This window comes from Macaca nemestrina, chromosome 2 (assembly GCF_043159975.1).
Source record: "Macaca nemestrina isolate mMacNem1 chromosome 2, mMacNem.hap1, whole genome shotgun sequence".
NCBI classification, from domain to species: Eukaryota; Metazoa; Chordata; class Mammalia; order Primates; family Cercopithecidae; genus Macaca; species Macaca nemestrina.
This window is the reverse complement of record NC_092126.1, coordinates 182,729,222-182,744,162: the sequence shown is the minus strand read 5'-3', so window position 1 is coordinate 182,744,162 and position 14,941 is coordinate 182,729,222. Positions and strand designations below refer to the sequence as shown.

Here is a 14,941-nt window from a genome sequence, read left to right as displayed (position 1 = left end):
TAATTCCAGAAAATTTTTTCATAGGACTCCCAAATTGCACTTCAAACATAAAAAAGGAACAAATATTTTCATGAGCATATGGAAAAAATATATGTGACTGTCACATATAATTTTTAACAGCTTTAGTGAGATATAATTTATAGATCATAAAATTCTCCCATTGTAAGTGTACAGCTCAATAATTTTATAGCTCAAACTCACAGAAGTTGCTACATTTATATAATTTACTAAATCTATCGTAATCCATATTCAGAACATTTCCATTACTCTAAAACATTCCATTTTACCCATTTATAGTAAATCTCTCTGTTCCCACCCTTAGCTCTAGGCAACCACTGGTCTACTTTCTGGTTTTCTGGTAATTAAATATAAATGGACATACATGACATGTTGTCTTCCGCACCTGGCTTCTTTCACTCAGCATAATTTTTATGAGACTCATCCATCCATGTTGTATTACTAGTTCAGTCCTTTTAATTGTTAAATAGAATTTTATGAATATATTACATTTTTTTTATTCAGTCCAAATATTTGATGAATATTTGGATTGTTTCCAGTTTTAGCTATGAATAACGCTGCTATAAAATTTCATGTACAAGTCTTTGTGTGAACATGTATTTTTATTTTTGGAAGGTAAATATGTAGGTGTAAAATTTTTGGGCCATTTGGTAAGTTTATGCTTAATTTATTAAGAAACTCCCAAACTTCTCCAGTTTTATATTGATCGTAATATTTCTCTTGCTTGAGGACCACTCCAAACTGTGATCATCCAGAAAATGAGCTGTCTTGTTTTATCAATGTCACTAAATATATGTTAGATAACAAAATTAATTATTTTAAGCCCCGAGATTTCTATCTTTAGTCATTAATGAAGAAGAGATTGGCTGAGCATGGTGGCTCATGCCTGTAATCCCAGCACTTTGGGAGGACAAGGTGGGCAGATCACATGAGGTCAGGCATTTGAGACTAGCCTGGGCAACATGGTAAAACCCTGTCTCTACTAAAAATGCAAAAATTAGCTAAGCATAGTGGCACGCGCCTGTAATCAGAACTATTCAGGAGGCTGAGGCAGGAGAATGGCTTGAACCTGGGAAGCAGAGGCTGAGGTGAGCGGAGATCATGCCACACACTCCAGGTTGGGCAACAGAGAAAGACTCTACCTCAAAAAAAAAAAAAAAAAAAAAAAAAAGGATGACATCACTTATTTTGTTATAATAATTATTTTAAAATATTGTGATTCCAAATTTATCCAGAAAACAAGAAATACACTTTTGGCAAAACAATACAACGACCATTGACATTCTTAGAAATGAGTTTGAAGGCTGGGCGTGGTGGCTCACACCTGTAATCCCAGCACTTTGGGAGGACGTGGTAGGCAGGTCATCTGAGATCAGGAGTTTGAGACCAGCCTGACTAACATGGAGAAACCCCATCTCTACTAAAAATAACAAATTAGCCGGACATGGTGGTGCATGCCTGTAATCCCAGCTACTTGGGAGGCTGAGGCAGGAGAATCGTTTGAACCCGGGAGGCAGAGGTTGCGGTGAGCCAAGATCGCGCCATTGCACTCCAGCCTGGGCAACAAGAGCGAAACTCCATTTCAGAAAAAAATAAAAAAATAAAAAAAGAAATGAGTTTGAAGCAGAATAAATTACGAGTTGTCTTTTCAATCTCCAGTCATTTCAGTTTTAAGAATAGTTTAGTCTATACTAATTAGGTGAATAGTTGTTCACCATGAAATTAATCAGTTCTGAAGCCATTAACTTTATTTGTACTTAAAATTAAAATGAAATTCCATGTACATTTTGACCTTGTAACCAAATGCTTCAGTTGGGTTTTTCTATAAAAATAAACAGCTATCTTTCCTGATCAGGGATTTATTACTATTTTGACAATATTTGTCATTTTTATAGTAATAATTAAAACATTTTGAAGGTCTAAAATGTTTTTCAATATTAATAAAATATTGAAATTTTGAATTACACACATATCTGATATATCTCATTACTAACATCTCTGATGGTTTGCTATTAATGTAGCATTTGAGCTTTACTAGGTGAGAAAAAGAAAGTCAAAGTGGCTTGGCATCATTGCCTAGTAGGCTGACATTATTAAAATTTCCTCATCTTGCATAGTGGATGTGACCCAAGCTTAAGACTAGGTACTTAAAATAGAATTTTATAACATTTACCCAATGTTAGCAAAATCTAACTGAATGAATTCATTTGAAAAAAAGTCGTTCTGACTTTAAATTGCAGAAATAAGAAGGAAGGCTGTCTCATAACTTTTTATCGGGCAAATTTTTTTTCTTGTATTTTAAACCTAGGAGCTACAATGAATTTCCCCATTTCACTCAAAACTCTGAACTTGGAAGTGAAGAAATGTTATCGTCCTTTGAGTAGTCTCAATACTGACCATGGGGAATTGTTCCTTAGACACTGCAAATAAGAATATAGTAATTCCCACTGGTTATACTATTCCCCAGTGTGAAATGAATTAATTTAAGTGGTAAGAAAGAGAGCCCAGGAGACAGAATAAGGGATTGGAGTAAGTTCAAGTTGAGATAGTAAACTGTTAGGTAGCAAAAACTATGAAGCTGAGGAAAAAAAAAAAAAAAGACAGATAAAGAATGGAGGATAAGGCAATTTATTGGTAGCAGGAAATAGACCCAAGGGAACACTAGAGGGAAAATCCAAGATTGCAGGGCTGAGGTGCCCAAACCTTCAATAGCTCCGTAACTGCTGTGACCTGAAGAGGTAACACATGTAATGGATGGGTAGGAATTAGTCAGCCAACGTTTAAGTGTGCATATTGGGTGAAGAGGGAGGGCAGGAACAGTATTCTCAGACATAAGGAATAGCATGAGCAAAGGTGCTGAGGGAGGAAGTAGATGATGGATTTAAAGATCCTAAACAAAGTCAGTGTGGTAGGATATAATGGGTTAAGGAGTATGCAGGGAAGTTATAGAGGACAGGAGGTCAGATCATGCAGAGCCCTTGTGGAACACATTAAAAGACATGTTAGAAGCAAAGCTAAATTGTTTTTCCCTACGAAGCTACACACAAGCCAAACTTCTGAGAAACGAATAATGCAAAATTCAAATCTTAGATGATTAAAAATATGTCCACATGGTAGAAATGTGGCCTCACAAGTTCTTAGCAACAAGCAGCTCAAATGCTCAGAACAAGATTTGATTTCAGTAGGAAAAAAATGCTGTTGTTAAAATGAAAAGTGCCAAACATATTTTACAACTAGATTACAGTTTAATTGGAATTCGATCCATACAGGTCCTTACTGCAAACAGAATGTGTTACTAAAATCAGCTGTTATTAATTCTGTTTTTAGCCAAAAGCTAGATGAAAACAAAGCAATTGCAGTTTAATTGTCACTATTGGCAGAGACAGCCTGGGAATTAAACTGCTTACAACTTACTATATGAATACTTCTGTCTTTCCCAAATCACTCATTTCACTTCCCTTCCAGGCTGGTGGCACATTTTCATCTCCCTTTCCTCTACCCCAGTAACAGTCCCTGCATTGACTTTGTAACTTAAAAAATTATACAAATAATACTGGTTGAGTCTACAAAAATAAGGTTACACTCCAAGTACTGTTCCATAACCTGTATTTTCTTCAATATAAATATAGCTTTATATCTTTATTTTTAATGATACTACTTTCAATTAATTCATTGGGAATTTTCCTTGATAGTAGGTAAACTGACCCTATATCATCTCAGTGAGTTAGCACAGTTTAACAATCATCTCAATAAATTCACAACTGAAGTTATTATTTATTTATTTATTTATTTATTTATTTATTTATTGTTGAGACAGATTCTCTCTCTGTCACCCAGGCTGGAGTGCAGTGGTGCGATCTCGGCTCACTGCAGCTTCTACCTCACAGGCTCAAGCAATTCTCGTGCCTTAGCCTCCCAAGTAGCTGGGACTACAGGCGTACAACACCATGCATGGCTCTTTTTTTTTTTTTTTTTTTTTTAAATTTTTAGTAGAGACAGAGTTTCGCCATGTTGACCAGGCTGGTCTTGAACTCTTGGCCTCAAGGGATCTGCCCACCTTGGCCTCAAAAGGTGCTGGGATTACAGGTATGAGCCACCATGCTAGTCAACAATTCAATTTATTTTGGTGAAATTTGGTATTCGTTTTAGGGATAAGGTATTGATCTTACAAAGTTTGAGCTCAGTTTTCAAAAGTAACATTTGAGATCTGTTTTATTGAATCCATATATGACAATTAGATAAGCTCATTATATTGTTTTGAGATTATTGCTAAAATTTTTGGCTATGGAAGCACTTATATTTCCATGACCTTGAGATTGCTCATGTGATCCTATAAGGAGTGGTGTTTTGAAGAAGGAGGACTGTATAGTGGAAGGTAATGGGCCACACGGTTTAGAGCTGGAAAATCTGTATTCAAGTCCCAAATGAAACCCACAATTCCCCTTTTGTTCAACTGCTATATGGATAATTCACTTACTATCCAAATGTCACCTTTTTCCCTATAAAGTGGTATTAATCATAGAACTCTCTCTGAGTTGATGGGAAGATTAAGTGAAATAGACTGTGAAAAGCAGTTCCTGGACTGTGCAGCTCAGTAATGGTTGTCTTTGATCCGACTTCACCCATGGGTTCTTTTTGATTTCAGTGTACTTTGAATTTTTAACATTCCTTGTCTTTCAACCAAAAATTCATTCTATATAGATGTTGTTTACATGCAGACTATAAGCTATATAAGGATACTGTCCCTAGCACAGTGCCTGGCAGAGAAAGGATATTCAATAAAATGAAGAAACACATACAATAATTTTTTCAAATGGAAAATATTATGCTTGATAGGAATTAATACTATAATAAGCAAATGCATCTCTTCAAATAAACTGTACTGTACTGGAGGATGTAGACTTGTAAGAGTTATTACTCAATGCGCTCAACAAATTCTACATAGAGGAGGGAGCCACATGCAGAGGTAATTCAGAGGAGCATTGACTAGTTAGAAGTGGGTGAGTCAGGAATGGTATCACAGAAGAAGTGACATCTGATCTGGGTCTTGAATGCCAAGAAGGACTTGTCCAGAGAATGGGAAGAAGGAAAATTCAGACTGAGGAAAAGTAAAGATGAATGTTGGGGTGTTGATATCTGTGATAATTCATTCTACATGATATTATATAAGGTGTAGACTATCAACATCTCTTTCTGGCCAAACACTCTTTTCATCTACTCTCTTTTAAAAATTAATATGATTGTAAATATCTAATGGCATTTCATATCATTTCCATAAGGAAATATTTCTTCTGAGTGGAGAGTTATTTCTAAGGGCTCTAATTATCATATGCATGTACTTGATCTCTGTGGTGTCCGTCCTCATCCAGGCATCTCATAATAGTCATTCATGGTAACGTGACAACCTGTTTTATGGGGCTGAGGCCACGTGCCTAGGGAACATTACATTAATCCCAGCACACTAAAGTCAACTGAGGATAAGATGCACCCAAAACCTCTCTAAAGAACAATGTGAACTAATTGGTAACATTCATCTGCCACATTAATTGCTCACAGGAGAGTAACAAAGTATCTATTATTTCCCACACCAGCATTAGAATAATGTCAATGGTTTTAATGACTCTAAAAATATCTGAGATAAGTCTAGTGCAGATTGGAGAATCCCATGTTTCAGATATTTGTTTGAAGTTCTCATTTCCCATAACTTCTGTGTAGCACCGCAGACCTCTGACCAACCTAATATATCTGCCCTTACTTGTGTATGCATGTGTGTGAGCACCCTTTGCTCCACCTCTCCCTACACCTTGATTTTACTCTGTGACACAGTGGTATCCTAATTCTCATTTTCCATGAAATCTCCATCTCTCTCCACTACTTCTCTTCCTCCTCTGGCCTCAAAACATGGCAATTCACAAAGGTTCCGTCTTTTGCTCCTTTAGGGAACTCCTTTACAGTTAAGGCTTCAATCATAACTTAGCTGCTAACTATAAGTAGCTTAGCTGATTCTGATATCTGAACCTCTATTTCTGAATACTCATTTGGCTCCAGCCCTACAGGCTTTGTGAGCCACTGACATTTCTGTTGATGCGGTCAGGCTCCAACCATCATTATCTTCCTCAAAACCAGTTTACTTTGCTTCCATCTGTGATGTGTCACAGTCCCAGGCACCCAAGTCACACTTGAGGAGTCAGGTTTTATAGACACCTTGATCCAAAACCTGCGTAAAACACGGAGAAGTCCAAATGCAAGGATGCCTATGACTTTGTTTCATTACCATCCTGAGGACTTGGAGCAGTGGTTCTCTTCTGAAAGACTAAACTTCTAATTAAAAAGTGTGTTTTCTTCTTTTCCTTCTCCTTGACCACTTTGGTGCAGGTCATCCTGAGCCCAAAATTTTATTGTAACAGAAGACATTCTTAAGGACAAATCATATATAGGTTATGGTTTCATTTCATTTAAATTACTTGCAATGAGTTGTAAATAAGTCAATGTTTTCTAGCAATTCCTATCTCACCTTCTTTCTTAGCCCCACCCAACAAGATCACTGTTTATTAACTCCAATTCACCCCATTTGTACACAGTTGAAGAAAATCCCAGCTCCTCCTGCTAGTATTCTGATCTCTAAGGGGAAAAGGCATTTTTATCTCTTGTCTACAAATAATCCCTTAAATTTTGGCCAAAACTGTCTCCCTTCCAGATCAATTCATCTCAAGAAACATTTTAAGTTCACAATACCTACTGTACAACATAGTGACTATAGTTAATAACAATATAGTTAATAACAATTCAAGTACACTTGAAAATTGCTAAAAGTAGACTTTAAGAAACAAAAAATGTCATGTGAAGCAATTAGCTTGGTTAATTAGCTTGATTTAGCCATTCTACAATGTATACATATTTCAAAACATCATGTTATATACCATAAACACATAGGATTTTTGTTAATTAAAAATAATTAAATAATAAGAAAATGATGTTAGCCTTGTATATGTACTATATACTGCATCTTTTGTACTAGAAAAAAATTAAACACTCTAATTGTAATTTGGTACAAAAACACCATGGAATATGATATTTGATTTATTAATATGTACACAAAATATCTATATTTCATTTAAATTAAAAGAAATAAATAGGTATTTTATAATTTAATAAAATTGTTGTGCTGGCTTCGGCAGCACGTATACTAAAGTTGGAAGTATACAGAGAAGATTAGCATGGGGCTCTTGCGCAAGGATTACACACAAATTTGTGAAGTGTTCAATCTTTTCATAAATAAAAGAAAGAATTGTAAATAAGATTCATTAAAAAAAGAAAAAGTATTTTTAGAGAAAGGCTCATCAGCAAAGCACTAAGACACTGAGGACACAAATACAAAATCATCTCAACTTGGAATTGCTTGTTTCTCTTTTATGTATTCTAGATGAAGTTTCTATACCATCTTTCCTTTTATTTCTATAAAATTTCAACTAGCTCCCCTGAGCTGTTTACTTGCTCTATTTTACCCACTCTTTGACTCTCTCTTTGCATTTCTAGCTTCTAAAACTTCATCCTGCATCCTCTCGATGTCATCTTGGATTCCTTTCACTTTTCAAATATACTTCTTTCAAACCCATGTAGGAAGGACTCATTCCTTTTTGGGTACATGCATTTCTGGGCTTCAAACACTACGCAACTTTGTCTCCTGTGCCTACATAATATCCATAGGCTTGGCCTGAAAAGACCAGCCAGTCTTACCCATTTTTATAATTAACAACCTCATTACCTTTCCAGTCCACCGTTCCCACTATTTCCGGGTTAATCACTGTACAATACTACTTTATTATGTTATCTCTTTCCTCTTCCCCTGCTGGACAAAAACAGCACGTGACTCCTTAATGCTCACAGAATAAACGTCAGAATAAGGCTATACTCATAAATGAAGAAAGAAATAGACGATCACAAGATAACGTCATAGGCACAGGCTAAAGAGTGTGTAAGCAAAAATGAGCAAGATACTACATCACACCTCAGTAGTGAGGGATTCTGATCTCCAAGAGTTAACTTTGACACATGATAAGAGCTATATGCAAAAAATTACATTTACAAAGGAAAACAAGGATTCTTCTGAGGCATGTAAGAAGATACTGTTGGGAACACTTCTCAGAGAAAGAAACACCATTTTTCTGATCTCAAAGAGATTACCAGACAGTTAGACAGACGATTGTCATACCAAGCAATGCTTTACATTTCTTGAATTTAGAGGGAGTGGATATTAATCTCTAGGTAAAAGGTTCATGGAGAAGGTGAGACTTCAGCTTAACTTTGAAAATAAGAGTCAAATAAAAGGCAGGACTTGAAAGAATGTTTCAGGTAAAAAATGGTAGTAGCAAGAAGCCCATATTGAACTGCAAACCCTGTACAACATTTTAAAAAAAGCGAATAGACCAGTTTGATTAAAAAGAAAGGATCATGCTCATAGATACTTGGAAACTCAGAGTTGGGAAGAACTTAAGAGTAATTGTAACTATTCTCCCTCCCTCTTGGGGCCAGGCTGTAGATTAGCTCTTAGGATGAACTGTCTTTCTCCGTCCCAAATACTAGTACATTTAACAAAGGTCCAGATACAGTGACCTCTAGCACTGTATTTCTGGCGCTCATCAGAACAACTCCTCTCAAACACAGCATTTAGAAATATACATGAGATAGTTACCTTTTAATTATTATTAATTTATATATCTTTTAATTATTTAGAAATAATTCAGTGGTCATATGAAAGACTTATTGCTATTTTCTAATGTGGCGTAATAACCCAAAACTTGGAATCAGCAATACAAACAGGAAGCATCATCTTCAGACCAAAAAGACAACAACTCCAATTTTTTCTTCTGGTAAAATTATAAAAAGGACAAAGAAGGCTGGGAGTCATGAAATCTTGGAATTACCCTTTGGATAGAATTTCACTGGCTCACTATCAGTCACGAAATATCAATTTAAGGCTTATTGTCACTTACATGCCCTTTCTTCATACATTTATTTTTAAAATAGCCATTCTCTGGCAGCCTCTCCTCATTCCTTATCCATTTCCTCTATCCTTCGCTGTTATAATTTATTTAAATAAAGTAGCAATAAACTGACTATGTTAAGAATGACAGGTACTTTACAATATAAGTCTCAGCCATGCCCTTCAAAAACATGTGCAATGAGACCAGCCTAGATCCAAACAGTTCCACAGACCTTTACATCACACATGGATGATCTTGGTGGATAATTAGCATGAAAATCTTGTTTGAGTGGCAATGGATTAGTTCATCTGCATTATTACTAATGGGGTGGTGAACGCTTATCCTCTACAATTCTGGGCCCCAACTAAAGCACCAGATAAACTGTCACATAAATCCACAAGACATAAAAGCACACATGGAAAATGCCTATTAGCAGCTCTCATTATTATCGAGAAACAGCACGTTACCACCAAGCCCAGGGCAAACGTAAACGTGTTTGTCATCCCTTTAATGTTTTAAATTTTGACTTTTTTTTTCTTTATACAGAATCATAAAGCTCAACTGGCAAGGGATTGGGCAGGGAAAGTAAGACATGTCTCTTCTCATAAAATCAGCAGAGGCATTCCATAACCACACAGAGCACTCAGCACGTGTGTCATCAGGCAGAAGTGGAAGTTTTGATGTTGAGAATCCCAGCTGCATATTTCTAGCATGAGGGGCTTGCTGTCTGCTCAGTAAAAGAACAGACTGGATCCAAGAAAAGAACGTGGTCCTGTCCCTGATAGAGATCCAAGTACGATAGTCCATGCATGTCAGACGGGTGTCTCAATAGCATCATCAGAGCAGGGCAAGGCACAGGGCTGGGTGGACTTTTTAACAAGTGAAGATGAACTTTACCATCACAAATGTCTGTGCTGATTCAGTTTCCCTTTACAACATGTTCACTGGGACTATTTTTTTGCCCTGTAAATGATATTGGATGATTTCCATGCATGTAGCAACTATTAAATATAGTGGCAGCCATATTAGATGTTTTACTTATGTACTTCTCTTCTTCATAAGATTTTAAATTAGATTATTCTCTGCCTGTATCCTCCATTGTTTGGATAATATTTTTATATCTCCCATTTCACAGATGTCTTCTAATTAGAATTCTACCATAAAACAAGAAGTAATAGTATTAACAATACTTTACACATGGAATCTTTTGCATCTATCTACAAATCTGCAAGGAAAGTTGGTATTTCTTCTTCTTAAAATCATTATAAAAATCCAATCACTCATTTATTTAACAAATATTTATGGAGCACCTAGAATACGCAAAGCTCTCTGCCATAAGCTGGAACAAAACAAACAGTGAATAAAAACAAACAAAAAGCCATACTTTCATTGAGTTTACATTCTAGTGAGAAGAGATAAATAAAGAAATAATAAGTAAAACATATGGTATGTCAGGCCAGGCGCGGGGGCTCACGCCTGTAATCCCAGCATTTTCGGAGGTCGAGGTGGGCAGATCACCTGAGGTCAGGAGTTCGAGACCAGCCTGCCCAACGTGGTGAAACCCCGTCTCTACAAAAATACAAAAATTAACCAGGCACGGTGGCAGACACCTGTAATCCCAGCTACTCAGGAGGCTCAGGCAGGGAGAATTGCTTGAACCTGGGAGGTGGAGTTTGCAGTAAGCTGAGATCGCACCACTGCACTCTAGCCTGGGCGAGAGAGAGACTCAGACTCTGTCTCAAAAAAACAGAAGAACACACACACACACACACACACACACACACACACACACACACACACACACAAAATATATGGCATGTCAAATGATGGGGCAGATACTGCCTCTGCTTCTTGATATCTGATTCCCCTATTATTCTGACCTCATGAAAATTATATGTCTCCATCTCTTGAAATTAGTCACAATCATGTAACTAATTCTCACCAGCAGATTGTGCACAAAAGGGACATAAGCCACTTCCAGGTCAATTCATTAAGTTATTGGTGCCAGACCCTCCAACTCTGTTCTTCCTGTCCTGCAAGGAAGCAATTGACCAGATGGAGCCTGGATCTTGAGAGACTACAAACATGTGATTGAGCAAAAAATACATGTTTCTATGTTTTTAAGTCTTTGAGATTTGGGGGTTTGTTGTTGAGACACAATCAAGCCTAACCTAACGAGTACAGGTGGTGATAAATGCTGAGGAGGAAAGTAAAGCAAGGAACCAGGAGGAGTCAGGGTGGGAAGGGGCACAATTTTTGACAGAGAGGGGAGGAGGCTTCACTTTAGAATAAAGCCCTGAAGGAAGTGAAACAGATAATGAAAATAATGGACCATTCAGACATTTGGAGGAAGAATATTCTAGTCAGAAGGAACACCCAGTGCAAAGACCCAGAGAAAGGAACATGCCTGGTTACTGTGGCTATAGGAAGATGAGTGAGGAGAAAACAGGAAGAGGTGAAGCTAGAGGTAGCTGGGCCAGATGGATAGGGTCTTAGAGGACATTGAGGGAATTTGGCTTTTATTCTGTGATGGTAAGTTATTAGAGGTTTTTGAGCAGAGAAATGATTAAAATCTGATTTATATTTTTACTGAATTACTTTAGGTGCTGTGTTGAGAATATTCTAAGAGCCAAAAACAGGGAGACTATTTAGGAAACTATAGCAATAATCCAAGTAAGAGATGGTGGTAGTTTCAATCAAGGTGGACGATAATTTGATTAAGAAAAATAGAGAAAATTTCTTGATAAAACTTGAAAGCAGAGCTAAAAATCTTGTCGATGAATCAAAAGAGAAATTTATGAGGAGCTACAGATGTCTCCAGTTTTATTGACCCGAGTAATGGAAAGATAGAGTTGTCTTTAGTTGAGTTGGGAACGACTACGCGACAGGGAAATATGGGGTAGAGGCATTTAGAAGCTAGGTTTTGAACAGGCGAAACCTGCATGTCTATTAGAAAGCCAAATAGAGATATTAAGTAGGGAGTTGGATAAACGGATCTGAAGTTGAAGGGAGTGGTCAGGGCTAGAGATATAAATTTGGAACTTGTTGGTATTCAGACCGTATTTAAAGTCATAAGACTAGATGAGATCACCAAGGGAGGGAGAGCAGATAGAAGAGATCCAGGAACTCAGTCCTGGGACACTCCAATTTAAGAGACTGGTAAAATGAGTATGAATCAGCAAAGAAGACTTAATAGCCGCCAGTGAGAAAGGAGGAAAACCAGACAAATGAGGAAACTTGAACACAGAGATGTTAAACTACTTGCTAAGGGAGAATCAAACCTTAAATTTGACCCTGGCTCCCCTGCTTACAGCTCAGCTCCTGGTACAGGGAAATTGTGAGGTACTTAGTGTACCTGTTTATTATTACTTGTGGACTCTATCATTAAAATAGTCTAAGTCAGTTATTCATGGATTGATATATGGTAAAGATAAAGCATCTGGTTTTAATCCTTGGAGATTCTTGATATTTAGAGCTGGAGGAAAATGACAAAACCAGCGACACTGAGAAGTAGCTCATGAGGTAAGAGAAAAGACAATGGAGTTTTGGAATCCATAAGGAAAAACATGTGTATCTTATGAAATAGAAAGTGGACACTATCAAATGTTGTTGACAGATTAACTAAAACAAGTGCAGAGTTGGAACTCATCCCTAATGGACTGTATTCTGAATATAAGACAATGAGTTTGATTGTAAGTCCTCACCTGCTGGTGAAGAAAAGAAATACATTTATTATTTAAAAAACTGTCCAAATTGAGAAATATGTGGCTAGTGCTAAAAATAATAAGTTGACCAAGAAATGAGAAGGAGAACAAAGAAGAGATAAAGTGAGTGAGGAGAAACAAAGCAACAGTTGGAACAAGTATTTCCTTTGCTGCCTTGCTTCATTAGAGTGAACGTACTTTGAGGATATACTTAACCAGAAGGATAAGCAACAGTATTTTATCTAGGACAATTTTACCACGTGATAAATATCCTGTAATGTATACATTGGGAAAACTAATAAAAGGAGTAAGGCATACCTGCAGTTTTAAAACAGGAATATATTATGAAGGTGTCCTAAAACTTTTGTAAAACATTGAACTTCTGGTTTCCATTTAGGATGTAAATATTACTCCCACCTTTGCAACAAACAAAAAAGAAAACAAACAACCTCTAAACAGTCTTCAAATTTGTAATGTTTCTAAAACTCATCAAAGAGCTAAAGTTGCAGAGAAAACGGAAATCAAACATAACCATACCCAAAGAGAGATGCCACTGGATGCTATAGAAGCTAGTAAGATAAATTTGGTTAAAATTTTTAGTGAATTCCTAAAAGCCTGGAAATGTAGACTATCATTCGAATACAGAATCCCTGAGAATCAAGGACACAAAGGGAGTTTTTATCTACTTGTGGGCTCTTCACGAACCTCATAGTTACAGAAAAGATCGGAAACAGCAAGAGAGTTCTGAGAATGCCTCCCATGGACATTCTCAAAACCACCCAGATCCTTTTATCTTTCCTATGGAGCATAAGTCTAACCCCACAGGGGAAGAACCACCATCTTGTTGCTCCAGGGCATAGGTGAAGATCCACTGCAGCCAGAATAAGGGAACATGAAACATGCTCTGTTCCTAAGGGAGGGATGGGAATATCTTCTAGGCCCGACCATTAGAAACCTTCCACAGAAAGGAAGAGACCCCACTCCTAAGACCCAGAACATGGGGCCTCCTTAAGAATAAGGCTGAATCAGAACAACAAAAAGACTCCTCAATGTCCCCTATCAATCGGCTAATAATCATTGCATAACAAGTAGCAGCAGTCTACTGCGGAGGGGAGCATTTAAAGGTTGGAGAAAAACGTTCTTTGGGGTATAGGCTCAAAGGGAAGATCCAAAGCTGAGGTTAGGGTAGAACAGACATTTAAAAAAAATACTCTGTGGTAAATCAGTCTTGACTTTATAAGATGATGCTACAGAAATTGGAGGCCTGTGGTGCACTGGGTAGCCATGGCAACAACATAATGCAAACTCAGCTCAACTAATGACCCAGTTGTCTCAACCTACCACAGTAAAGGCCTAACAAAAGAAAATGCATGCAAATTTTCAGCCTTAAATCTATTTCCCTCAGTGTCTACTGTCCTACATAATGTCTATATATGACTATATAAATGTCAGTTTTTTAAAAAAAATTATATTTGCAAAGAACCAAAAGAAAAAAATTCTAACACCCTGTCAAGAGACAAATCAATCAACGTAACCAGAGTTTGATATGACACAGATGTTGGAACTATTACATGGGGAATTTAAAATAATTATGATAAACATGCTTAAGGCTCTTATGGAAAAGGGAGACAGTATGTATACTCAGATGATAATTTCAGAAGAATAAAAAATAATAAGAAAGGATCAAAGTGAAATATCAAAAATGAAAAAATAATAGAGAAAAGAACAACGAATGAAGTTTTTTTTAAGTAGGGCATTCAAGAGGGGTAGTATGAACGAGGGCAACATGCATGTAACTGGAAACTCGGAAGACAAAGAGAGAATTGAACGGAAGAAATGTTTGAAGAGAGAAATAGTTGAAGAATTTTTTTAAAATAAATAAATACCAAATCACATATCCACATCATCTTTAAACTGCTGGAAAAACAAAAACTGGAAGATGACCATGGCAAAAAGACATATTACAGACAAGAATAAAATACGTTAAAGAGGAAGATTCTTATAGAATATCTGCATAGGCTCAATCTAATCATGTCTCTTTAAAAGCAGAGAACTTTCTCTGGCTGTAAGCAGGAGATATGAGGCAGAAAGGACGTCAGAGAAATTCAAAGCATGCAAAAGACTCAACCCATAATTGCGGACTTTGAAGATGAAGGAAGGGAACCACATGACAAGAAATATTGGTGGCCTCTAGAAGCTGAAAATGACTTTCAGCCAACAGTCAGCAAGGAGACA

General features: G+C 36.9%; 1 protein-coding gene and 1 non-coding gene across 26 annotated transcripts in view; one reads left to right on the top strand and one right to left on the bottom strand.

Moving 5' to 3' along the window:
- ABI3B (ABI family member 3 binding protein) overlaps positions 1-14,941 on the bottom strand; it is a 244,785-nt gene that overhangs the window by 196,527 nt on the left and 33,317 nt on the right. The gene's annotated exons all lie outside the window — the stretch shown is intronic.
- LOC112425884 (U6 spliceosomal RNA) lies at positions 7,181-7,289 on the top strand. The gene has a single exon (XR_003017071.1). It is a non-coding gene; the product is annotated as a U6 spliceosomal RNA (small nuclear RNA).